Genomic DNA, 26,074 nt, shown 5'->3' on the forward strand with positions numbered 1-26,074 from the left:
TATCACCCCAGCTGTGGTCTCTGAGAGACTGAAGACTTGAGGTTCCCTGGCCGAGGCAGCCCTTCAGGAGCTCCTTAGTAAAGGACTTATCAAACTGGTTTCAAAGCACAGAGCTCAAGTAATTTACACCAGAAATGCCAAGGGTGGTGATGTCCAAGCTGCGGGTGAAGATGCATGAACAGGGTCCAACCAACCATATATTTTGAAAAATAAAACTTTATTGGAATACCCCCCAAAACAATCCCCTCAAACCCAATTAAAAATACATGAGTAATACATATTCATCCTTGATTATTAGAAAATATGGCTAATCCCATCGCCAAGAGAATAACTTATCTTTTTCTGTCAGTCTTTTTTTTCTAAGAAAACTTTCTTCTATATATATTTATATTCATCTATATATGGACGTATATATGTTTTCTATATATATTTATATACATTTTCCTTAAAAAAGACTTTTTTCTATATATAATATGTAGTATATATAGAAATATGTAGTATATATAGAAAAACTATATATAATATATATGGAAAAAATATTTTTTCCATATATATTATATCCATCTCTTTATTAAATGAAAAGATGATACACACAGTGATTTGAAACAATCAAATATTTCTATAAAGCTTAGAAGTAAAAATCAAAAACCATGTTCAGCTCGCTATCTTCCGAGCTGACAGTCCCAGAGTGGCTGCCTCCCACATGTGGAGTCCCCCAGCCACCAGCTGCTTTTCCACAGACCCCGCTGCTGCCACCATGGGCTTCTGGTCAGCTCGCCCTGGTTAGCCTCTGACAAAGCTGGTCCTGTGGAGTTTGCAAGAACCCTGACTCCTCTTGGTTTGAATCTAATTGCTTCTGGAGTGACTACAAAAGGTCTCAGAGATGCTGGGCTAGCTGTCAGAGATGTCTCAGAGCTGACGGGATTTCCTGAAATGTTGGGGGGTTGTGTGAAAACTTTGTACCCTGCGGTCCATGCAGGAATCCTGGCTCGTAAGACCCCAGAAGATAATACTGACATGGCCAGATTTGATTTCAATCTTGTAAGAGTTGTTCTCATAATCTGTATCCCTTCATGAAGACAGTGGCTTCTCCAGATGTAACTGACGAGGAGGCTGTTGAGCAAATTGAAATTAATAGAGTAACCTTATTGAGAGCTGCAGGAAAACCATGCTCGAGTGGCAGTGGAGTGTGCCCCAGATGACTACGCAGCAGTGTCCACAAAGATGCAGAGCTCTGAGAGTGAGGATGCCTCCCTGGAGACTAGACGCCAGTCAGCCTTGAAGGCATTTGCTCATTCGGCACAATACGATGGAGCAATTTCCAATTATTTCAGGAACCAATACAGTAAGGAGTATCTCAGATGCCCTTGAGTAGGGAATGAACCTCATTAATCTCTGCCCAGCTGTACATGAAGCCCAAGCGTCCATCAGAGCCCTGAATGGAGCCCCTGGATCTATAAACTTGTGTGATGCTTTGAATGCTTGGCAGCTGTTAAAGGAGCTCAAAGAGGCATTAGGAATTCCAGCCACTGCCTGTTTCAAACACATCAGCCCAGTAGGTGCTGCTGTTGGAATTCACTCAGTAAGATGAGGCCAAAGTCTGCATGGCCTATGATCTCTATAACATCCTCACTCTTGTATCAACTGCATATGCACAAGTGAGAGGGGCTTTATGCTGTCTTCATTTGGTGATTTTGTTGCATTATCTGATGTTTGTGATGTGCCAATGGCAAAAATTATATCCAGAGAAGTATCTGATGGTATTAGTGCTCCAAGATAGCAAGAAGAAAGCTTGCAAATACTTTCTAAAAAGAAAAGTGGAAACTACTGTGTTCTTCGGATGGACCAGTCTTATAAACCAGATGAAAATGAAATTCGAACACTCTTTGGTCTTCATGTAAGCCAGAAGAGAAATAATGCTGTCATTGACAAGTCATTATTTAGCAATGTTGTTACCAAGAATAAACATTTGCAGGCATCTGCCCTCAGGGACCTCATTGTGGCCACCACTGCTGTCAAGTACACTCAGTCGAAGTGTAGGTTATTGGTGCTGGAGCAGGAGAGCGGTCTGGGATGCACTGCACACGTCTGGTTTAGACACCATCCACAAGTGCTTTCAATGACGTTTAAACCAGGAATGAAGAGAGGAGAAATCTCCAATGCCATCTACCAATATGTGACTGGAACTGTTGGTGAGGATGAAGCTTTGATACAGTGAAGGCACCGTTTGAGGACGCTCCTGAGTTACTAACGGAGGCAGAGAAGAAGGAATGGATTAACAAGCTAAGTGAAGTTTCTATCAGCTCCGATGCCTTCTTTCCTTTCAGGGATAATGTAGACCAGTGGTTCTCAACCTTCCTAATGCTGCCATGTATTTTCATTGTTACAAAGGGGTTGCGACCCACAGGTTGAGAACTGCTGTCAGAGCTAAAAGGAGTGGCGTGGAGTACATTGCTGCCTCCTCTGGGTCTGCCACTGACAAAGTGGTGACAGAGGCTTGTGAACTAGGAATAATCCTTGCTCACATGAACGTTCTTCCACCCCTGATTTTGTCACATGTTTTATGGTTTGCACATGTGCAGGTGAATTCATGTGTAGAATTTCAAAAATAACTTGTTTTTAAAAATAAAACATTAAGTGGGAAAAAAATCCATTTTCAGTTTTTGCTTGTTTATTCTGATGTGTCTTTTCCTATATTTTCATTTTGTTTAGTTTTCCAGCAAAATCACGTTGAATCTACAAAGCTACTGAAATACTCTCTATTTTGAAAAATGCTAAAGTATTCTATAATAATTTTGGCGATTAAATGAAACAGAAAAGTAATGAAATAGAATAAAAATATTTTTTAAAAGAATAAAAATATTTATCTTGAATGTTGGAAATTGAAACAAAACATATCCGATGTTCAACTGAATAAATATCAAGTGGTATTTTGGAACATACCTGGTACTTTTACAGATTTTTAAAAATGTTGTTATTATTATTTTTATCTTATTTATTTATTTATTTATTTTTGGAGACAGAGTCTCACTTTGTCACCCTTGGTAGAATGGCCTGTTGTAGCTCACAGCAACCTCAAACCTGGGCTCAAGCCATCCTCTTGCCTCAGCCTCCCAAGTAGCTGAGACTACAGGTGCCTACCCCAACGTCCTGCTACTTTTTTTTTTTTTTTTTTTTTTTAGAGACAGGGTTTTACTCTTGCTCAAGCTGGTCTTGAACTTCTGAGCTCAAGGGATCTGCCTCTTGGCCTCCCAGAGTGCTAGGATTACAGGCGTGAGCCACTGCACGGGGCCTAGATTTTCTTTTCTTTTTTTTTTTTTTAACAGTGTAACTGGTTATTGGGTTTATTTCACTCCTGAATTCATTTTGCTCAATAAGGACATATCATTACTACTGAATAAGTGTTGGTTAAATATATTGAATGTTGAAATCTTGAAATGTTGGATGATATATTGAATACTGAAATATATGTTATTCCCAAGTTATGAACACTTAGCTGGCAAAGGGCCTTATATGAACTGTATGAATGGTTCATTATATACACTTTAGTTTTCTGTTTCTGCTACCTCGCTGTTCTGATGCAACCTTGCTATCCATGCAGATAGCACCACCTATCGGCTGTCACCCACAGTCCACTGAGTATTTGACTCCCTTTTTTCTCAGCGTCACCGTGACCCTGCCCTGCTTGAGTCCTTTCACTCTAGGAATCAGTTTTTCACCTAAGACTGTCACACACATCCATAATCCATACATCCTTTTTAAGCCTCTTTTTTTTTTTTTAACACTTCTCTTCTGAGGCTTACACTTCTCTTTAGTTGGGTCTCTGTCTTTCACTTTTTCTCTTTTCTTTAATATAATGCTTCTGCTTGACCGCTTCTATTCTCCTCTCTTGTTTTTCTAAGAGATTGATTAAGTTTTTTTCTTTTTTCTTTTTTTCCTCATAAAACTAATTTGGAAGTTATACATTTTTCTCTGCATCCTTTCACTAGTTGTCATTAAAATATTTTTAAAGGAATGTTTCATTTTGTTACCATTCCATCTTTGTCTTTACATTTGGATTTTAGTTCATCAAAATGTTGAAAATCACTTAGTTGAAACTGTCAACTATTTCCTCATGAGCCTTACATCTCTCCTCCCTTCCCCTGAAATGACCATTTACATTTCTTTTTACTGGTCACATTGGCATCTATTTCCATGTCTCCAAAGAACATTCATTTGCTTACAATTCTCAGTTTTCCAGTTGGAGGTATTATCTATTGATTTCCTGTTGTAGAAGACACTGCTACCACCTTCCCTCTCTGCACATGACAATATAGTCAGAGTGGGTTTGGTCTCAGTGTCGATCAGTATGTTTACATTAACGTGACTTTGCATAAAGTATTCAAATCTGAGCCATGTAGGAAACTAAGATTAACTTTTCTTTTTTTCTTTTTTTTTTTGGCCCGGGCTAGGTTTGAACCCGCCACCTCCGGCACATGGGACCAGCGCCCTACTCCTTGAGCCACAGGCGCCGCCAGCTTTTCTTTTCTGAATAGTGCTTGCCTGGAGCGAACTGTTTTTTCCATCATTTGTTTCGTTTTCTATGTACTTATCACGAATTTAATCCAAATTCTTTGCCAGTATTCTTTTTTTTTTTTTTTGAGACAGAGTCGCATTTTGTCACCCTCGGTAGAGTGCCATGGACTCACAGCTCACAGCAAGCTCTAACTCCTGGACTTAAGCGATTCTCTTGCCTCAGCCTCCCGAGTAGCTGGGACTACAGGCGCCTGCTACAACGCCCGGCTATTTTTTGTTGCAATTTGGCCGGGGCTGGGTTCGAACCTGCCACCCTCGGTATGTGGGGTGGGCACCCTACTCACTGAGCCACAGGTGCTGCCCTTTGCCAGTATTCTAAATCTTCCCTTAAGATGCTCAGATGTATTGCTTTCTTCTTCCTGATGAAGTATCTTTCAGAGTCTTCTGAGGGCCTCTCTTTGCATCGACGCAGGTGTGATCTTGGGTTGCTCTCTCACTATCATTTGGGCCTTATCATCTTCACTATTCCAGGTGCATCTCCTGTCCTGTATGCCTGCTGGTCTTCTTTCTTGTTTGGGGTAAGGTGGAAAGTCTGGGCAGTTTAATTAGAGAACCCCTGATGTCATTTCTTCGGAGGCTGATCAGATAAGATCCTTCCTATCTCCCATCTGAAGAGTCAGTCTGCTATGGAGTATTCTGGAGCTGGGTTGAGCGAGATAGTTGGGGTGGAGAGGGCCTGGCATTCGATATGCATACATTTGCTTAATCTTGCATTTTCCAGTAAGGTACTCCCAACTTCAACCCTGCTCGGGCTCCCAGGCCAGTAAACCTGTTTACTTCCCCCTCTGACTGTGCCTTTCAGGTAACGAGAAGCGGTAGTACAGTTCCTCGTAGTCAGCAGAGAGCAAGTGAGCGGTTTCTTTTTAAAACAGTCTTACTCTATCACCTTGGGTAGAGTGCTGTGGCATCACAGCTCACAGCAACATCAAATTTGGGCTCAAATGCTCCTCCTGCCTCATCCTCCCGAGTAGCTGGGACCACAGGCACCTCCCACAGCACTAGTTTTCCTATTTTTAGGAGAGATGGGGTCTCCCTTTTGCTCAGGCTGGTCTCCAACTCCTGAGCTCAAGAAATCCACCCGCCTCAGCCTCCCAGAGGGTTAGGATTACAGGTGCGAGCCACCGAGCCTGCCTAGTTGACTGTTTCTTAAATAAGCTTCCAACGAATCGTCCTTATTTCAGTCTCTTCTCTCCACTTTCAGAAGAAACTGATGCTGCCAGTTCCTAAGACTTCTGGAATCTTTCGTGTAAAGCCCGTTGCTTCTTGGCTTTCCTGCTGCGGGCTTAGTAATTTAAACCTGGGGGTCTGCTAAGTCTTTTATCACTCATCCATCATTTTCCAAGTTTCTAAAATTTTGTTTTAACTATATAACTTTCTCCCACGTAGGCCTGAAAAAATGCGCTGTCATTTGGGGAGGACCAAATTTGATCCGTGTGTTAAATTTACTCCCTACACCTGGGAACACCATTAAGTTTTTCAACAAGCATAATTTGACATAATGAAGTCTAAATTTAATGAATATCTTTCCCCTTTACCTCAAAAATACAAAGCCCTTAGAAACCTAGTAATTAATACTAATTACCTCATATTCCCTATTAATGATTATTGTTTAAATTCCACCTTTTAGTTTAACACCTTCTCCAAATTAGCCATCCTTTCACCCATTATTGTTGTTTATAAGTGCTCATTTATTTTTATTTTTTTTGAGACAGAGTCTCACTTTGTCACCCTCAGTAGAGTGCTGTAGCATCACAGCTCACAGCAACCTCAAACTCTTGGGCTTAAGTGATTCTCTTGCCTCGGCCTCCCAAGTAGCTGGGACTACAGTCACCGGCCACAACACCTGGCCATTTTTTTTTTTTTTTATTGTAGTTGTCATTGTTGTTCAGCAGGCCCAGGCCGGGCTCCAACCCGCCAGCCCCCAGTGTATGTGGCTGGCCCTGTAACCACTGAGTTACTGGCGCCGAGCCCCAAGGGCTTTATTTTATTTCACTTTAACTTAAAGCTTTGGCCCTGACATGTAGCATATTACTCTATGATGGAAAACAAATAGAAAAGAACCTTTCCTTGATGGATACAATGAACACCAAGCTCTTTCTTCTAGGCTGCATCTAACAATTCTCTTCTTAAGCTAATAGGCATTATTTCAACAAACTAGCCTGGTTTTGATTTGAATGGCAGGACTCAAGAACAACAACCAAAAAACCCACAACTTGGCGGTGCCTGTGGCTCAAAGGACTAGAGCACCCGCCCCATATGCCAGAGGTGGCGGGTTCAAACCCAGCCCCGGCCAAAAACTGAAAAACAAAACAAAAAAACCGCAAAAACAAAACAAAAAAAACCCCCACGACTTTGATTTAGAAGTTAAGTTCAACAAACAAGAGAGGCAGGAAGTACACAACAGTAATAGCAACAACAGCTGAGGTAATATGCAATAATAGCACATTAACTGTTCAGATTTTTAACAATTATATCTGAAGATGCTCCTCAGTTTTTTATATTCCAAAAGAATGTTGCTGGTGACTTCTTATAGGGTTCTGGAGAACCCTATAAGACTAGAAAAGAATTTACAAATTAAACTTTTTAACTTCAAGGGCTGGTCCAAAGACTACATATGTAATCACTACAATTCAGATGTGTATAAACAAGCAAACTTGTTGCGTGGTGTCAATTTCTTAGTTATAAAACAGGGAGTCAGGGAGCGCCCGTAGCTCAATTGGTAGGGCGGTGGCCACAGACACCGAAGCTGGTGGGCTTGAACCAGACCCTGGCCAGCTAAACAACAATGACAACTGCAACAACAACCAAAAAAAATGGCAGGTGCCTGTAGTCCCAGCTATTTAGGAGGCTGATGCAAGAGAATTGCTTAAGCCCAAGAATCTGAGGTTGCTGTGAGCTTTGACATCACAGCACTCTACCAAGGGCGATAGCTTGAGACTCTGTCTCAAAAAAAAAAAAAGAAAAGAAAAAAGTAAATAGGGAGTCAATGTTGCCTTTTCAAAATCCCTGGGACAATTACAAAGGACTAAAATGAAGGCAGATTTACTTGGTTTAGAAATATGCTTGTCAAGTTGGTATAGGATCAAATTCACGGGCTGTACCGATGTGTACAAAAGGGCATATTTCTACCTGTGTGGAGGGACAGATTTGACCAAGCACTTCAAGGTGGTTGAAGAAATAGTGGCTGTTTCAGCATAATAATGAAGAGAAGAAAAGCTAAGAGTTCTATCTAGTCAAAATGAGAAACCTCTTGGTTTTGAAACTACTCCATCAGGAGCACCTGGCGGCTCCCACCCTACTCAGAGTGGAGCCTACGGAACTGAGTGACTAGCACGGTTGACTGGCTAAAGAAGTGCCCCTGGGTAAGAAGGGCAGAGGAGGGCAAGGGTTCTCAACCTGCACTGTGCATTAGACTCACCCAGGGGGATTTTAAGAGGGAAAAAAGATACCTAGGGCTTCACTCCAGATCAATTGAGTTAGGCTGTCTGGGGGCAGGACCCAGGTATGTTTGAAAAACTCCTTAGGGGATTCTAATGCATAGGATGGGGTAAGAATCACAGTGTTTAAGGAGCCCAAGGGCTGCCAAGCAGAGTGGAAGGGAGAGGAAGGGTCCCAAAGGAATGGGTGACCATGGGAGATTAAATTGAAGGAGCCACACCCCTGGAGGTGGGTACATGCTCGTTGAAGGAGCCGCCCGCCAGTCTCCAGTTCCCTGTGAACTTTGTATGGTTTGGAAGATAGAAGACCACATGGTTTGTGTGTGGCTGCCTAAGATAATGTAGCTTAAGGCTGAACCACCACTCCCTTTCTGGGATTAAATATTTAAAATCATATATTTACAGATTATTTTAGACATATTAAATACAGATTATTTTAGAGGAAATCATCAATGACAGTTAAAATATCCCATGCTCTCTCTGAGACCCTCCCAACATTTTTACTCCATAGAAATGTGTGCCTCACCCTGGATGCTCATTTTCCTCTAGAGTGACTTCCAACTTTGCTCATATCCAGGAATTTTTCTATGTAAATAATGTAACCCCTTCTTTACATATGCCGAACGAGCTTGGACCTTACCAAGATTTAACAACTTAACCTCCTAAGATGCTCCTATAACATCTTAATTTATTCTTCCTTAATAACTATCTCCTATCTTCTGAGTCATTAATCTTTAATTCTAATTTTATTATTTTGCCTTGCCTTTAAGTTTCCTTCACTTTTATGGTAAACACTTGAAATGATATTTTTCATGAAGGATGGAATTATGAAAATTAATGAGACAAAGCAAGCCATTGACATGTTATATCATTGGGATAAATGATGGTAGGTAATTTTTGAGTTCCAATTTGATAAAAGGGACTTACCTAAGCACTAAGGGTTAGCATTAAGGTGTTCCAAATTGTTATAAGTTCAGATTCAATTTTAGAAAGTTATGATTGTGGAATATGCCTCTACCAAATAAATTAGTAAATTAGCTTCATCTCCAGTCAGCCATTTACATTATTTTCCAAGATATGAATTTTAATGTAATGCAAGGCAACTTTATTCTGAGTCATTTGTAATACTTCTTGTAACTAGAGCCAAATACCTCATCAACATATTCATTTGTATTATAAAGACCAAACCATCAATGAAAATTAAATAGTCAATTCCTCATATTTTAAGCAAGATTTTTCAGAATAACATAATAGCAGATAAAACAATTCAATGAACCCAGTGGAGTCCAAAGAAAATCCAACCTGACAGTATAAACAAAGTCAAGATAATTTGTTTCTGCCAGCTATGAATGCTGTGTGTTTCCTATCACCAGTGAGAAAGAAATTGAGTTCTAAAATATATTCACTATGACTGCAACAAAATGAAGCTAGAATTTTCATATACAAGTTTAATAAATCATCATTGTTTATTTAAGAGTAATTTCTACAACAGAGTTATTTAATATTACGTGTGTGTGAGATATGAAGAGAATGATGTACAATCACTAAGTCTTAAATCTCTCGTCCATGGGTTTTCCCCATCTTTCTGCTTAGCAGTAAAAGGCATCTTTAGGTTTATATAAACACATTCTTTACAAGTGCCTTCTTAACAGAAAATTACTGTAGTTTATATAAATAGCACTGGGCATTTATTAAATAAGTCACAGGCCATTAAGTTCAATTATGCAGTTGTGAAATCTAATGTCAAAGAGTTTTTGAAACCTTAAGACTGGGTGATCTGCAATGTTTCCAACATGTCTTCAACTGCCTTCAGAGAGTATTTGCTTTCTTTCTTACTTCGACCTGCAAACTAAAAAAAAAAAAAAAAAAAAAAGCTCAATTAGGCTCAATTTCAGTGGCAGGTTCATAATCACAATTTTACCTTGCTTAACATTTAACATAAACTATCTTATCATTAGCATGAAATCAAGTTTTTTTTTTCCAATAAAAATAAAATTGGGTTTTAAGGACATTAAAAAAATGTCAATTCTTTAGGTTTGCGAATTCTTTCAGTTTATGAAAGAATGGGGAGAGAAGAGAAAAAAATATATTTTCTTACATATTTTGGGATCATCCAAGAGAGAAAATAAACTTCTCTGCAAAGACAAGATTGAATGGGGTATTTTGAATACACGTTGCTGAGATAAAAATGTTTGGTCCTAGAAGCTGAGAGAACATGTTACTGAATGATCATTTAGCACTAAAGGTTTATCTTCAAGGAGATCTTGAGTTAAGAATATGTAATTGTTTTTTATTTACATTTTAGTTGAATAGATTTTACTGAATTCAATTTAGGTAAACATTTAAACCAGCTTACAAATGTATGTAACACCTTTATGAGGCAGATGCAGTGTTGAGGATAGGAGATACAGAAACAAATTTTGTAGAAGATCCTTCCTCCTGTGGAGTTTGTGGTCTAGGGCAGAAGAGATGCATTAGATACGTAATCTCTAATTCATGGATCTATCTGCTGACAAATATTTATTGAGATGTTAACGTATGTCAGCATTGGGAATATAGCAATATGTAAAACTGATGAAAATCCCTGTGTCCGTGAACTTGACTTCTGATTGTAGTAGGTACTGCAGAAGAAAATGCTGCCATGGAGCCTCATTCAACATAACCCTCTAGCTGGTCTATCTACTTGTTCAAATGCCTCCTAGCGAGGGGTGGGAACTGATGCTGGCTATGTTTCACTGGTGTGAGTTCAGAGAGAGCCTGGGAGCGATGGAGGAGGACTTGGCTTATGCCTACAGACCCTGTGCCTTGTGCTTGCACTACGTGCAATCTGTCACTACCAGACTGATGAGGTGCACCTAGCCACTTAACAGTGTCTCTGAGACACACCGGACTGGGTCACAAGTGGGAATATGCCAACACTGTATGTGTGTGTGCAGACATATATACATGTATGTATGACGACCCCTGGAGAAACTTCTCAGCTTGCAGAGTGTATAAAACATTCGCTAAACAGCAATCATCACATGCGAGCGTACGTTTGGTGGGGGAACTTTTAGGATGAGGAAGCTACACATCTTGTTCTGTTTTGGAAAATGTTGTCCAAGGGTTTTGATTGTGCTGACTTTCTTTGGCATGCTCCATTTATTTTTCCAAGTGCTATCTGTGACGGGTCTTTCCACGTATCTAAACCTGCAATTAAAATCAGTCAATTTGATGGTTGTATAGCAGAAGGTAGATTTAATGAATGATAGATCATCTTTTGCATACTATTTTAAAGATGATAATAGACATTATATAAGCATTAAAAAAAATAAACCGAATTTAGGCACTGCATCCTGTGGCCATATACCACAGGGGCCATTGAGGAGGGTCATCTCCCACCAAGGTCATCCTTTTCACTATAAAGACTCATCTGAGAGCAAGACTACACTCATGTAGCTACCTTAGTGGATGATTTGAGGAAAGAAGACTTTTTAAACAAAAAATATTCTCTCTGGGCTTAGTCCTTTGGGCTTCTATAAAAAAATACCATAAACTGGGTAGCTTACAAACATCAAAAATTTCTCAGAAATATGGAAGTTGGGAAGTCCAAGATTAAGATGCTGAGATCCAGTGTCTGGTGATGGCCCATATTCTTGTAAACTGTTATCTTCTCACTCTAACTTCACGTGGTGGGAGGGATGAGGGAGAGTCTCTCTTGGGCCTCTTTTGTAAGGGTACTCTAATCCCATTTATTAGGGCTCTACCCCCAAGACCTAATCACTTTCTATAGACCTCATGTTCTAATGCCATTTCCTTGGGGGGATAGGATTTCAAAACATGAATCGGAGGAGCAGAGACACAAACATTCAGACCGTAGCTCTACTATGACTTCTTACTCGGGATCTGTACTTAATATGTGGTAGGTGTACTAGAATGGGTTTCCCTAAAGCAGAGAATCTGGCAATGAGTCAGGAACAGAAATTTTATTTGAAGGTTTACCTAGAGTCAAAAGTGAGATAGGGAAAGAAGTGAGAAAGGGAAGGGTGTGTGGGGGGGAAGCCCTCAAAGAAACCTTTATTGAGCTGGTTACCACTGTGCACAACTGGGGCTTAATCTCCCTGGGGCCTCTCCAATGAATGTGTAGAATTGCCCAGAACAACCCATCCCAGGATAGGAATTTATTCACTGAGTCCTGTTCCCCACTGGTTGTTAGTTGTCTCCAGGGGTGTTAACTCAAACCTCAACTGAGCTTGCAGACTGGGAGTAACCTTCCCAAGTTTCAGAGAAAGCCCTAAAGGAGAAAAGAAAAAGAAGCCAAGGTCTGTGTTTCAAGTAGGACACTGCCATGGGCATGGAATTTTCCACCATGCAGAGCTTAAGTCCAAGAGCTGAGCAATGTGGAGTGAGGTACCCAAATCATCTACTACAGTGGGACAGGATATTTTTTTTTTTTCTATTTTCTGAGGGCTGAAACATGCTGACATTCTTTAATGGGACATAGCACATAAAAAATCATGTATCACTAAAGGGACATTTGATGGTGTGCTTCAAAAGGGAGAAAGAAAATTTTTAGCATTGTGATGTACAGGAACTATGCTAAGAAGGCCAGTTTGGCAGTGTGAATGTTTTGATTGTCTTGTCCTTTCTACCTCTTAGAGGGAGCTGACCATTGAGAAGACTGGGATGAGAAGCTGATGAGTTTTACAGTGGTGAGTGATAGTGAACAGACAACATTTATTGAGTACTTACTTTACATTGGGCCCTGTTCTAAGCTCTCCATATGTTCTAGTACAGGTGTGGGGCTTCTGTGCTGAAAATGCCTGAGCCTGAGGGTAGCTTTGTCTTTCTGGTCAAACCTAGAAAGAGACAGGAGGGTCTTGGCTGGATTGGGCTGGTGCAGGAGACGTAGAACACCTAAGTCTGCTTGCTGCCCGCACTCCTTGGAGCAGCGGACTAATCACTAGTGTGTCTCCACCATACTTGTCCTGGAGAAGCTCAAGAACAGAGAATCCCTCTTTATCAGTTTGCTACTACTTTACTCTTGGAGCAAAAAGTATCCCTGTATTATTTTTCACTGATGGCTCTCCTGTTAAAAGAACCTATGTCCATTTAAGAATGTAAGAATTTGAAAAGGGATATCACCTAAACAACTAAAATAGATGATTCATACTGATACAGAAATAATAGAAGAAACAGAAAAACACTTGATTTATTTAATTTTAGGATGCCATGGCAATTCAGCAAATGTTCATTCCTCCCACTGCCCCACTCCTTTCCTTTCTCTCATCCACTTGGTAGAAACAAGAGTTTGCGGTTTTTTATTTTGTTTGTTTTTGTTTTTGTCTTGAAACAGAGTCTCAGTCACCCTTGGTAGAGTGCCATGCCATCATAGTTCACAGCAATCTCAAACTCTTGGGCTCAAGAGATCTTCTTGCCTCAGCCTTCCCAGTAGCTGGGACTACAGGTGCCTACTACAACACCAACTATTTTTTTCTATTTTTGGTAGAGACGAGGTCTTGCTCTTGCACAGGCCGGTCTCGAACTCCTGAGCTCAAGCAATCCATCTGGATCGGCCTCCCAGGGTGCTAGGATTACAGGTGTGAGCCACCAAGCCCAGCAACTTACCTCTTTTAGGATTGATTTTTATTTTTATACTTTTTCTTCCCTCTCTTTTTTAGCTAATGCAGGAGAAGAGTTATGCTTTGTCATCAACCAAGCAGTCTTTTTTAAATACCAACCACATACTAGCCACTTCTACCCTCAGGAAACTTGAAATGCAACAGGAAGGAGTGAGGCTGATCAGAATGCTTTAGTTGAAATGTAATGAGAGTTGTCAGGTTGACAGAATTAAAGAGCACAAAGCAATCTTTAAAATTTAAAACATGATTTTAAATTTCAAAATTCAGTAGAAAACCTGGGGAAAAATATTACAGGAAAAAGAGTATTTGTAATATCAATAAAGGAAATAATTTACAACACAGCTAAAATATACAGAAATAAGAATAATGAATGAAGGTTGGGCGCAGTGACTCACACCTATAATCTTAGCACTCTGAAAGGCCATAGTGGGAGTTGGAGACCAACCTGAGCCAAGAGTGAGATCTCATCTCTACTAAAAATAGAAAAATTAGCCAGGTGTCATGGCGGATGCCTGTAGTCCCAGCTATGTGGGAGGCTGCAGCAGAGGGAAGGCTTGAGTCTAGGAGTTTGAGGTTGCAGTAAATTATGACGATGCCACTGCATTCTAGCCTGAGTGGCAGACAGAGATTGTTTAAAAAAAAAAAAAAAGAAAAGAAAAGTTAACAAAAATAGGCTGTGCATTCGGCTCACATCTGTAATCCTAGCACTCTGGGAGGCCAAGGCAGGTGGATTGCTTGAGCTCAGGAGTTCAAGACCAGCCTGAGTAAGAGCAAGATCCCATCTCTAAAAATAGCCAGACGTTGTGGCAGGCACCTATAGTCCCAGTTACATGGGAGGCTGAGGCAAGAAGATTGCTTGAGCCCAAGAGTTTGTGGTTGCTGTGAGCTATGATACCAGAGCACTCCACTGAAGGGGACAAAATGAGACTCTGTTGAAAGGAAAGAAAGAGAGGGAGGGAGGAAGGGAGGAAGGAAATAAATCCCATGGGATTTCATAAGGTTAGATGGAGATCTTTAATTATGAGATAATAAAATAAAACTTTCCTGAACTGAAGAAAGACACGAAGTTTTAAAATGAATGTACTGTCCTCAAGCCAGGCAGCTATAGCTTGTGAAATTTCTGAATTCTAAAGTAAGAAATATATCTCATAAGCTTTCAGATGGAAAGAATCAATTACCATAGAGTTGCTTCAAAATCCCTGGGACTAGACTGTGTCCTCTGTTAATGATTTTTACCAGCAACTCTACATAGCAGCAGTTAAAGATCTCAAAAATGCCACCAGAGGCTGCCCAGAAGAACATGAAGAAATTCGTGCAGAGAATGAAAGGAAGGAATCCCACAGGTAACTTATAATTAGCATGCATAGGTAATTTGTGGTCACATTTTAAAGGAGGAAAAAAATTGTATTAGCATAAGACTTCTGGTCTGTAATATTAGAGGCTAAAAGATAGTGCAATAATGCTCGCAGAGCTTTGAGAAAAAAGATTTGTGGTTCAAAAATTCCAAGTGAAGGCTTGGCGCCCATAGTTCAGTGATTAGGGCGCTGGCCACATACACCAGGGCTGGTGGGTTCGAACCCAGCCCAGGCCTGCTAAATAACAATGACAACTACGAAAATAAAATAGCCAGGCGTTGATGTGGCAGATGCCTATAGTCCTAGCTACTTGGGAGGCTGAAGCAAGAGAATCGTTTAAGCCCAAGAGTTTGAGGTTGCTGTGAGCTGTGATGCCATTGCACTCTACTGAGGGTGATATAGTGAGACTCTGTCTCAAAAAAAAAAAAAAAAAAAAATCCCAAGTGAAATTCAGATTATCATTTACATGTAAAAGTCAAGAAAAAATTTGAATATGCAGGCATTTATAAATATATCCTCCATGTACTCTTTTACAGGAAACTAATGTTCAAAGAGCATAGAACCAGAACTTACATATCAAAATAGAAAAAAGAAAGACTTGAAAATAAGAGGGCTGAGATGACTCTTCTTTTTTGAGACAGAGACACACTTTGTCACCCTGGGTAGAGTGCCCTGGTGTCATAGCTCACAGCAACCTCAAACTCTCGGGCTCAAGTGATCCACCTGCTTTGGCCTCCTAGAGTGCTAGGATTACAGGCTTGAGCCAGTGATCCCAGCTACTTTTGCTTTTTCTAAACTTATAATTTGAAATAATTTTAACCTTACGGAAAAATTGTAAAAATAGTACAGAGAATTCCCGTGTATCCTATATCCAGCCAACATTCTACATCACCGTAGCACAATTATTGAAAGCAGGACATTAGCACTGATACAATGCAATGAACTAATCTGTAGTCCATATTCCGTTCTCACCAGTTTTCCTAGTATTGACTTTTCGGGTCCAACATCCAGTCCAACATCCCACATACTGCATTTCAGCACTCGTATTTCCTTAGTCTCCTCCTCTCTCTGACAGATCTTTAGCCTTTCCTAGTCTTTATGACACTGACAATTCCAAAGAGTAATAACCACTTATTCTGCAAAGTGCCCCTCAGTTTGAATTTTTCTGATGTCTCTCTCATGTTTTGATTGAAGTTATGCATTAATTTCTTTACAAGAATGTCACAGGTGTAGTGCTGTGCCACTTCTGGTGCACCACATCAGGGGTATATGATATCACCATGCCCTATTACTGGAGATGGTGGCTTTATAAAGTTACTGTTCTCCCTTTACAATTACCGAGTTTTTGTAGGGAGATATTTTAAGACTATGCAAATGCTCTCGTTCTCTTTATACTTTTGCTCACTTATTTTGGTGTCTATGGATGATTCTGGGCTGCAACATTTATTATTGTGTTTTTCTCGATGGTGATTTTCTGGTTGCATTGTTTCATTTCATCCACATTTATTCATCAGAATTCTATGATGCATAAGAATCCCTGTTTCCCATGTATTTGTTTGTTCAATTATTTACTTTTGTTAGTTTGAATTCATGAACTCAGTGGATGACATGTTTTGTTGCTACCCATATTCATTCCCTATTTTTTCACCCTGATTCTACTTACCCTCTTTAGGTAGTTAGCAGGTTAACTAGCCTCATTAGTTTCTGGTTTTTTTTCTGTGAGCATTAGTTAAGTTAGCAGGTTAACTAGCCTCATTAGTTTCTCGTTTACCTTTTCAGGATTTTTCCCTCAGAGTCTAATTCAAATGGCTTCCTAGTCACTGGAATTCAGCCCATCCCCAGATAAGGAGAGGGACCTAACCCATCTGCCTTGTGAATACTATTTTTCACGGCCACTGGAGCAACATACTGACGCAGCTGATATGACACTTGACTGCAAAAGAACCAGATCCATCTGGATCCAACCACTTCAAGCCAGAAAAGACCCCTACTTTGACCTTACCATGGCTTTTCCCTCATTATAATCCCATTTTAATGCTAAAAATCATGCCCAGGGGTGGGAACTTAACATGCTAATGAGACATACAACAATGAAAAAATATAAAGGAGAACTATACAGGTGCAAACTTGCATACTTAAACATCACCCCTTTCCCACATAAGCTTCTTATAACTTTCCCTAAACTCCCCTGGGGAGCCAGCCTGAGGACTCTCTCCCCTGTGCTCAGCCAAGCTTGAGCCCCCATAAAGCCTTGCCTGGGATTCCCATTTGGTCTTTTGTTAATTTCTATTGCATAGAGAATCCCAGGGTCTGCTCCAGTAAGGGAAGGATTGAACCAGTTTGCATTCCTAACAGCAACAAAAAGAGTGACTATTTTTCTAAGATCTTGCCCACAAAATGTGTTGTCATATTTTATTATTAAATTTTATTAATTAAAAATTTATTTTATTTTTGCTACCTGATAGGCAAGAAATGTTATCTCAGTCTTGTTTTTAATTTGCATTTTTTAAATTAAGAGTGAGTTTAACTTTATACATAGAAATACATATTTAAGGGTCATATTTTAAATAGACTTATTAATGTATAATTGACTTTCTGTCTCTATAGATTTATTAAAGCCATTTCTATTATTTATTCGTTCATTCATTTTTGAGACAGAGTCTCACTTTGTTGCCTTTGGTAGAATTCTATGATGTCATAGCTCACAACATCCTCAAACTCTCGGGCTCAAGAGATCCTCTAGCCTCAGCCTGCCAAGTATCTGGGACTACAGTTGCCTGCCACAACACCTGGCTATTTTCAGAGATAGGGTCTGGCTCTTGCTCAGGCTGGTCACAAACTCCTGAGCTCGAGTAATCCACCACCTCATCCTCCCAGAGTGCTAGGATTACAGGCAAGAGCCACTGTGCCTGGCTACAGCCATTTTTATACGTGAGTTTGTGTGAGAGAGAGAGAATTGTCCACTGATGTCTTTTTCCCATTTTTCTATTGGATGCTTGAGTACTTTATCCCTTAATTTTTTTTTTTTTTTTGTGGAGACAGAGTCTCACTGTACCGCCCTCGGTAGAGTGCCGTGGCGTCACACGGCTCACAGCAACCTCTAACTCTCGGGCTTACGCGATTCTCTTGCCTCAGCCTCCCGAGCAGCTGGGACTACAGGCGCCCGCCACAACGCCCGGCTATTTTTCTGTTGTCCGGGGCTGGGTCCGAACCCGCCACCCTCGGCATATGGGGCCGGCGCCCTACTCACTGAGCCACAGGCTATCCCTTAATTTTTAAAGGTTCTTTATTTTTTAGGGATATTAGCCCTTTATCTCTATATATGGTGAAAGCATTTTTTTTACCTGTCAGTTTTTTTTTTGACTTTGTGGTATATGTTCTCATGCAATTTTTTATGTTGTTAGATTTATCAGTCTTTTGTTTTAATTGTTTTCAAATTTATATTTATAACCATTACCAACTGCTGGCTCCTTCAAAACACCACCAAAATAGTCTACTGATGAAGCAAAACCAAGTTTATTTCTGGCTACAGTAAGGAAGACTACTGTCTTCACGTAATCTTAGTAGTTTCAGAATACGGAGTCAAGGGTGGGATATTTGTAAGTTTTGTGGCAACTGGTTTTAAGGTGGGTTTTTCAACGCGAAGTGTGGAGGCCTGTTTGGGATTGGTCAAACGTTAAGACTGGGCAAAGTATAGGGTTGTTGAACACAGTGCGGCCTTGAAAGGCAAACAGTCATTAGAAAAGACAAGTTAAGTGATATTGCTCTGAAGAGAGGGCTGTTTTTAACCACGATAAAGGTTCTATGAGTAGTCTTTCTTCCAGATACATAGATTCTCAGGAAATTCCTTTAAAAAGTCATTTGTAGGTTTACCTTCTTGGGCAAGAATTTCTTGGAACAGTAGTCACTTGAGTAGGTTCCTAATCTTATTGAGCTTTGTGACTTTAGGTTGTTTTAATTGTTTCATACCCTTTATAAGAGTCATCTCAAGGCGGGTGGATGGCCTGAGTTCAGGAGTTTGAGAACAGCCTGAACAAGAGTGAGAAAAAATAGCCAGGTGTTGTGGCAGCACCTGCAGTCCCAGCAGTGTCATAAAAGACTAGGAAAGGCTAAAGATCTGTCAGAGAGAGGAGGAGACTAGGGAAATAGGAGTGCTGAAATGCAGTATGTGGGATGTTGGACTGGATGCTGGACCCAAAAAGTCAATACTAGGAAAACTGGTGAGAACAGAATACGGACTACAGATTAGTTCAGTGCATCAATGGTAATTTCCTGCTTTTAATAATTGTGGTATGGTGATGTAAAATGTTGGCTGGATATAGGATATATGGGAATTCTCTGTACTATTTTTACAATTTTTCTGTAAGGTTAAAATTATTTCAAATTATAAGTTTAGAAAAAGCAAAAGTAGCCAGGGTCGCTGGCTCAAGCCTATAATCCTAGCACTCTGGGAGGCCGAGGCAGGTGGATCACATGAGCTCAGGAGTTCTAGACCAGCATGAGCCAGAGTAAGACTCCCATCTCTAAAAATAGCCAGGTGTTGTGACAGGCACCTGTACTCCCAGCTACTGGGGAGGCTGAGGCAAGAGAATCATTGGAGCCCAGGAGTTTGAGGTTGCTGTGAACTAGGAGCCACGGTACTCTACCGAAGGTAACAAAGTGAGACTCTGTCTCAAAAAAAAAAAAAAAAAAAAAATACAGGCGATTGCACTAATGTACACAGCTATGATTTAACAATAAAAAATATAAATAAAGAAAAAAGAAAAAAAGGAAAAGTGTTAATAAAGCCATATATATATATTTCCATGATCTTGAAGTGAAGTGAGAAACCTTCTTAAGCCAAAGAGGAAGTACAGAAGTCCTAATTAAGTTCACAATCTGGCAGCCAATGGCTCGATTCAGCTTCCAGACTCAGTTTTTTATAAATCACATTGCCTTGTAGTTAACCTCCTATATACACACTCATTAATTGTTCTGTTCCATTTCTATAGTTTTTCAGAATAGTCCTGGATGTAGACTTTGGAGTCTAGCTTCTTCCACTTAACATAATTCATTTGAGAGTCATCCATGTTGCTGTGTGTGTCTACAGTCTGTTCTTGTCATTACCACGTGGTATTCCATTGAATGCAAGTATAACAATGTCTTTATCCATTGAAGGACATTTGATTTATTTCTAGATTTTGGCAATTATGAATAAAACTGCTATAAAGATGCATATCCAGGTGTTTTTTTTTTTGCAGTTTTTGGCTGAGCTGGGTTTGAACCCGCCACCTCCTATATATGGGGCCCGCACCCTACTACTTTGAGTCACAGGTGCTACCCCATATCCAGGTTTTTGTGTGAACACATTTAAGTATAAAGAGTGGAACTGGGGGGCAGAGGGAGACCAGTTTTGACACACAGGGTAAGTGGATAGCCACTTCAGCAGTGATTCCAGTGACAAGTACTTCCCTGAGAAAGCTTCTGCTCATCCACAGGCACGAGAACTTAAAGAGCAAGAGGAAGTGAAAGGAAAATTAGGGCAAGGAAACAGATAAAAGAAATCACCCATGAGGAAGAATCAGCAGAAAACTCCAGGCAACATGAAGAACCAGTCCAGAACAACCCCGCCAAGGGACCATGAGGTAGCTACTGCAGAGGATTCCACCTATACAGAAATGTTAGGAATGACAGAAAGGGAATTTAGAATACACATGTTGAAAACAATGAAAGAAATGATGGAAACAATGAAGGAAACTGCTAATAAAGTGTAAAATAACCAAAAGGAAATCCAAAAACAGAATCAAATCAGAGATGAACTATATGAAGAATATAAAAAGGATATAGCAGAGCTGAAGGAAATGAAACAGTCAATCAGGGAACTTAAAGATGCAATGGAAAGTATCAGCAACAGGTTAGACCATGCAGAAGAAAGAATTTTAGAGGTAGAAGACAAAGTTTTTGAGATAACTCAGATAGTAAAAGAGGCAGAAAAGAAGAGAGAGAAAGCAGAACGTTCACTGTCAGAATTATGGGACTTTATGAAGCGTTCCAACATACGAGTTATAGGAATTCCAGAAGGGGAAGAAGAATGCCCCAGAGGAATGGAAGCCATACTAGAGAATATTATAAAAGAAAATTTCCCAAATATCACCAAAGATTCTGACACACTGCTTTCAGAGGGCTATCGGACCCCAGGTCACCTCAACTCTAACCGAGCTTCTCCAAGACACATTGTGATGAACCTGTCCAAAGTCAAGACAAAAGAAAAGATTCTGCAAGCTGCCAGGAGTAAGTGGCAGTTGACCTATAGGAGCAAATCCATCAGAGTGACCGCAGACTTCTCTAATGAAACTTTCCAAGCAAGAAGACAATGGTCATCTACCTTTAATCTACTTAAACAGAACAATTTCCAGCCCAGAATTCTGTACCCTGCTAAGCTAAGCTTCAAAATTGATGGAGAAATCAAATCATTTACGGATATACAAACATTGAGGAAATTCGCCACAACAAGACTAGCTCTACAGAAAATACTTCAACCTGTTCTGCACATGGACCACCACAATGGATCAGCAGCAAACTAAGAACTCAGAAATTAAAGGACAGAACCAAACCTCCACACTGATGCAAAAGATAAAACTAAGCAATGGACTCTCACAAAATAAGACGAATAGAATACTACCACACTTATCAATTATCTCAATAAATGTTAATGGCTTGAATTCCCCACTGAAGAGACATAGATTGGTTGACTGGATTAAAAAACACAAGCCATCCATTTGCTGTCTGCAAGAAACACACCTGGCTTCAAAAGACAAATTAAAGCTCCGAGTCAAGGGTTGGAAGACAATTTTTCAGGCAAATGGAATTCAGAAGAAAAGAGGAGTTGCAATCTTATTTTCAGATACATGTGGATTTAAAGCAACTAAAGTCAAAAAAGACAAAGATGGTAACTTTATATTGGTCAAGGGAAAAATACAACAAGAAGATGTTTCAATTCTAAATATCTATGCACCCAATTTAAATGCTCCCAGATTCTTGAAACAGACCTTACTCAGTCTGAGCAATATGATATCTGATAATACCATAATAACAGGGGACCTTAACACTCCTCTTACAGAGCTGGACAGATCCTCTAAACAGAAATTAAACAAGGATATAAGAGACTTAAATGAGACCCTAGAACAACTGTGCTTGATAGACGCATATAGAACACTCCATCCCAAAGATAAAGAATATACATTCTTCTCATCACCCCATGGAACATTCTCCAAAATTGATCATATCCTGGGACACAAAACAATTATCAACAGAATCAAAAGAATTGAAATTTTACCTTGTATCTTCTCAGACCATAAGGCACTAAAGGTGGAACTCAACTCTAACAAAAATGCTCGACCCCACCCAAAGGCATGGAAACTAAACAATCTTCTGTTGAATAACAGATGGGTGAAGGAAGAAATAAAACAGGAAATCATTAACTTCCTTGAGCATAACAACAATGAAGACACAAGCTACCAAAACCTGTGGGATACTGCAAAAGCAGTTTTAAGAGGAAAATTCATTGCTTTAGATGCCTACATTCGAAAAACAGAAAGAGAGCACATCAACAATCTCACAAGAGATCTTATGGAATTGGAAAAAGAAGAACAATCTAAGCCTAAACTCAGTAGAAGAAAAGAAATCTCCAAAATCAAATCAGAGATCAATGAAATTGAAAACAAAAGAATCATTCAGAAAATTAATGAAACAAGGAGTTGGTTTTTTGAAAAAATAAATAAAATAGATAAACCATTGGCCGGACTAATGAGGAATAGAAAAGTAAAATCTCTAGTAACCTCAATCAGAAATGATAAAGGGGAAATAACAACTGATCCCACAGAGATACAAGAGATCATCTCTGAATACTACCAGAAACTCTATGCCCAGAAATTTGACAATGTGAAAGAAATGGATCAATATTTGGAATCACAACCTCTCCCTAGACTCAGCCAGGAAGAAATAGAGCTCCTGAACAGACCAATTTCAAGCACTGAGATCAAAGAAACAATAAAAAAGCTTCCAACCAAAAAATGCCTGGTCCAGATGGCTTCACTCCAGAATTCTATCAAACCTTCAAGGAAGAGCTTATTCCTGTACTGCAGAAATTATTCCAAAAAATTGAGGAAGAAGGAATCTTCCCCAACACATTCTATGAAGCAAACATCACCCTGATACCAAAACCAGGAAAAGACCCAAACAAAAAGGAGAATTTCAGACCAATCTCACTCATGAACATAGACGCAAAAATTCTCAACAAAATCCTAGCCAATAGATTACAGCTTATCATTAAAAAAGTCATTCATCATGATCAAGTAGGCTTCATCCCAGGGATGCAAGGCTGGTTTAACATACGCAAGTCTATAAACGTTATCCACCATATTAACAGAGGCAAAAATAAAGATCACATGATCCTCTCAATAGATGCAGAAAAAGCATTTGATAAAATCCAGCATCCTTTTCTAATTAGAACACTGAAGAGTATAGGCATAGGTGGCACATTTCTCAAACTGATTGAATCTATCTATGACAAACCCACAGACAATATTTTACTGAATGGAGTAAAACTGAAAGCTTTTCCTCTTAGAACTGGAACCAGACAAGGTTGTCCTCTGTCACCTTTACTATTCAACGTAGTGCTGGAAGTTCTAGCCAATACAATGAGGCAGGACAAGGAAATAAAGGGAATCCAAATGGGAGCAGAGGAGGTCAAACTCTCCCTCTTTGCTGACGACATGATCTTATACTTAGAGAACCCCAAAGACTCAACCACAAGACTCCTAGAAGTCATCAAAAAACACAGTAATGTTTCAGGATATAAAATCAATGTCCACAAGTCAGTAGCCTTTGTATACACCAATAACAGTCAAGATGAGAAGCTAATTAAGGACACAACTCCCTTCACCCTAGTTTCAAAGAAAATGAAATACCTAGGAATATACCTAACGAAGGAGGTGAAGGACCTCTATAAAGAAAACTATGAAATCCTCAGAAAGGAAATAGCAGAGGATATTAACAAATGGAAGAACATACCATGCTCATGGCTGGGAAGAATCAACATTATTAAAATGTCTATACTTCCCAAAGCAATCTACCTATTCAATGCCATTCCTATCAAAATACCAACATCGTACTTTCAAGATTTGGAAAAAATGATTCTGCATTTTGTATGGAACCGGAAAAAACCCTGTATAGCTAAGGCAGTTCTCTGTAACAAAAATAAAGCTGGGGGCATCAGCATACCAGATTTTAGTCTGTACTACAAAGCCATAGTGCTCAATACAGCATGGTACTGGCACAAAAACAGAGACACAGACACTTGGAATCGAATTGAAAACCAAGAAATGAAACTAACATTTTACAACCACCTAATCTTTGATAAACCAAACAAGAATACACCTTGGGGGAAAGACTCCCTATTCAATAAATGGTGTTGGGAGAACTGGATGTCCACATGTAAAAGACTGAAACTGGACCCACACCTTTCCCCACTCACAAAAATTGATTCAAGATGGATAAAGGACTTAAACTTAAGGCATGAAACAATAAAAATCCTCCAAGAAAGCATAGGAAAAACACTGGAAGATATTGGCCTGGGGAAAGACTTCATGAAGAAGACTGCCATGGCAATTGCAACAACAACAAAAATAAACAAATGGGACTTCATTAAACTGAAAAGCTTCTGTACAGCTAAGGAGACAATAACCAAAGCAAAGAGACAACCTACACAATGGGAAAGGATATTTGCATATTTTCAATCAGACAAAAGCTTGATAACTAGGATCTATAGAGAACTCAAATTAATCCACATGAAAAAAGCCAACAATCCCTTATATCAATGGGCAAGAGACATGAATAGAACTTTCTCTAAAGACGACAGACGAATGGCTAACAAACACATGAAAAAATGTTCATCATCTCTATATATTAGAGAAATGCAAATCAAAACAACCCTGAGATATCATCTAACCCCAGTGAGAATGGCCCACATCACAAAGTCTCAAAACTGCAGATGCTGGCGTGGATGTGGAGAGAAGGGAACACTTTTACACTGCTGGTGGGACTGCAAACTAGTACAACCTTTCTGGGAGGAAGTATGGAGAAACCTCAAAGCACTCAAGCTAGACCTCCCATTTGATCCTGCAATCCCATTACTGGGCATCTACCCAGAAGGAAAGAAATCCTTTTATCCTAAGGACACTTGTACTAGACTGTTTATTGCAGCTCAATTTACAATCGCCAAAATGTGGAAACAGCCTAAATGCCCACCAACCCAGGAATGGATTAACAAGCTGTGGTATATGTATACCATGGAATACTATTCAGCCATTAAAAAAAATGGAGACTTTACATCCTTCGCATTAACCTGGATGGACGTGGAAGACATTATGCTTAGTAAAGCATCACAAGAATGGAGAAGCATGAATCCTATGTACTCAATTTTGATATGAGGACAATTAATGCAATTATGGTTATGGGGGGGGAACAGAAAGAGGGAAGGAGGGAGGTGGGTGGGGCCTTGGTGTGTGTCACACTTTATGGGGGCAAGACATGATTGTAAGAGGGACTTTACCTAACAATTGCAATCAGTGTAACCTGGCTTATTGTACCCTCAATGAATCCCCAACAATAAAAAAATAAAAAATAAAAAAAGAGTGGAACTGCTGGATCATATGATAAATGTTATAGACTGAATGTTTGTGTCCTTTCAAAATTCATGCTAAAACTTTCAACCCATTGTGATGGTTTTGGAGATGGGGCCTTTGGTGGGGGGTGGTCATTAGGGTTAGATGAGGTCATGAGGGTGGTGCTTATAAAAAGAGGAAAAGACATGAGATTTCTCTCTCTCCTTGCACAGGCACCAAGGAAAGGCCATGTGAGCTCATAATAAGACAGGAGCTCATTCTATGAGCCAGGAATCTGGCTTTTTCTGAGCCAGGAATCTGGAGTTGAATCTGCCAGCAACTTCATCTTGGCCTTTTCAGCCTTTAGAACTATGAGAAAAAAATGTCTGTTGTTTCACCCACCCAGTCAATAGCATTGTGCTGAAAACATCCTGAGCTGACAA

At 39.8% G+C, this 26,074-nt stretch overlaps 1 pseudogene; it reads left to right on the forward strand.

The window, feature by feature from the left end:
* Positions 1-773: 773 nt before the first annotated feature.
* Positions 774-26,074, forward strand: part of LOC128581096 (bifunctional purine biosynthesis protein ATIC-like) — a 51,097-nt pseudogene continuing 25,796 nt past the window's right edge.

The sequence above is a fragment of the Nycticebus coucang genome, chromosome 3, assembly GCF_027406575.1.
Source record: "Nycticebus coucang isolate mNycCou1 chromosome 3, mNycCou1.pri, whole genome shotgun sequence".
In the NCBI taxonomy this organism is placed as follows: Eukaryota; Metazoa; Chordata; class Mammalia; order Primates; family Lorisidae; genus Nycticebus; species Nycticebus coucang.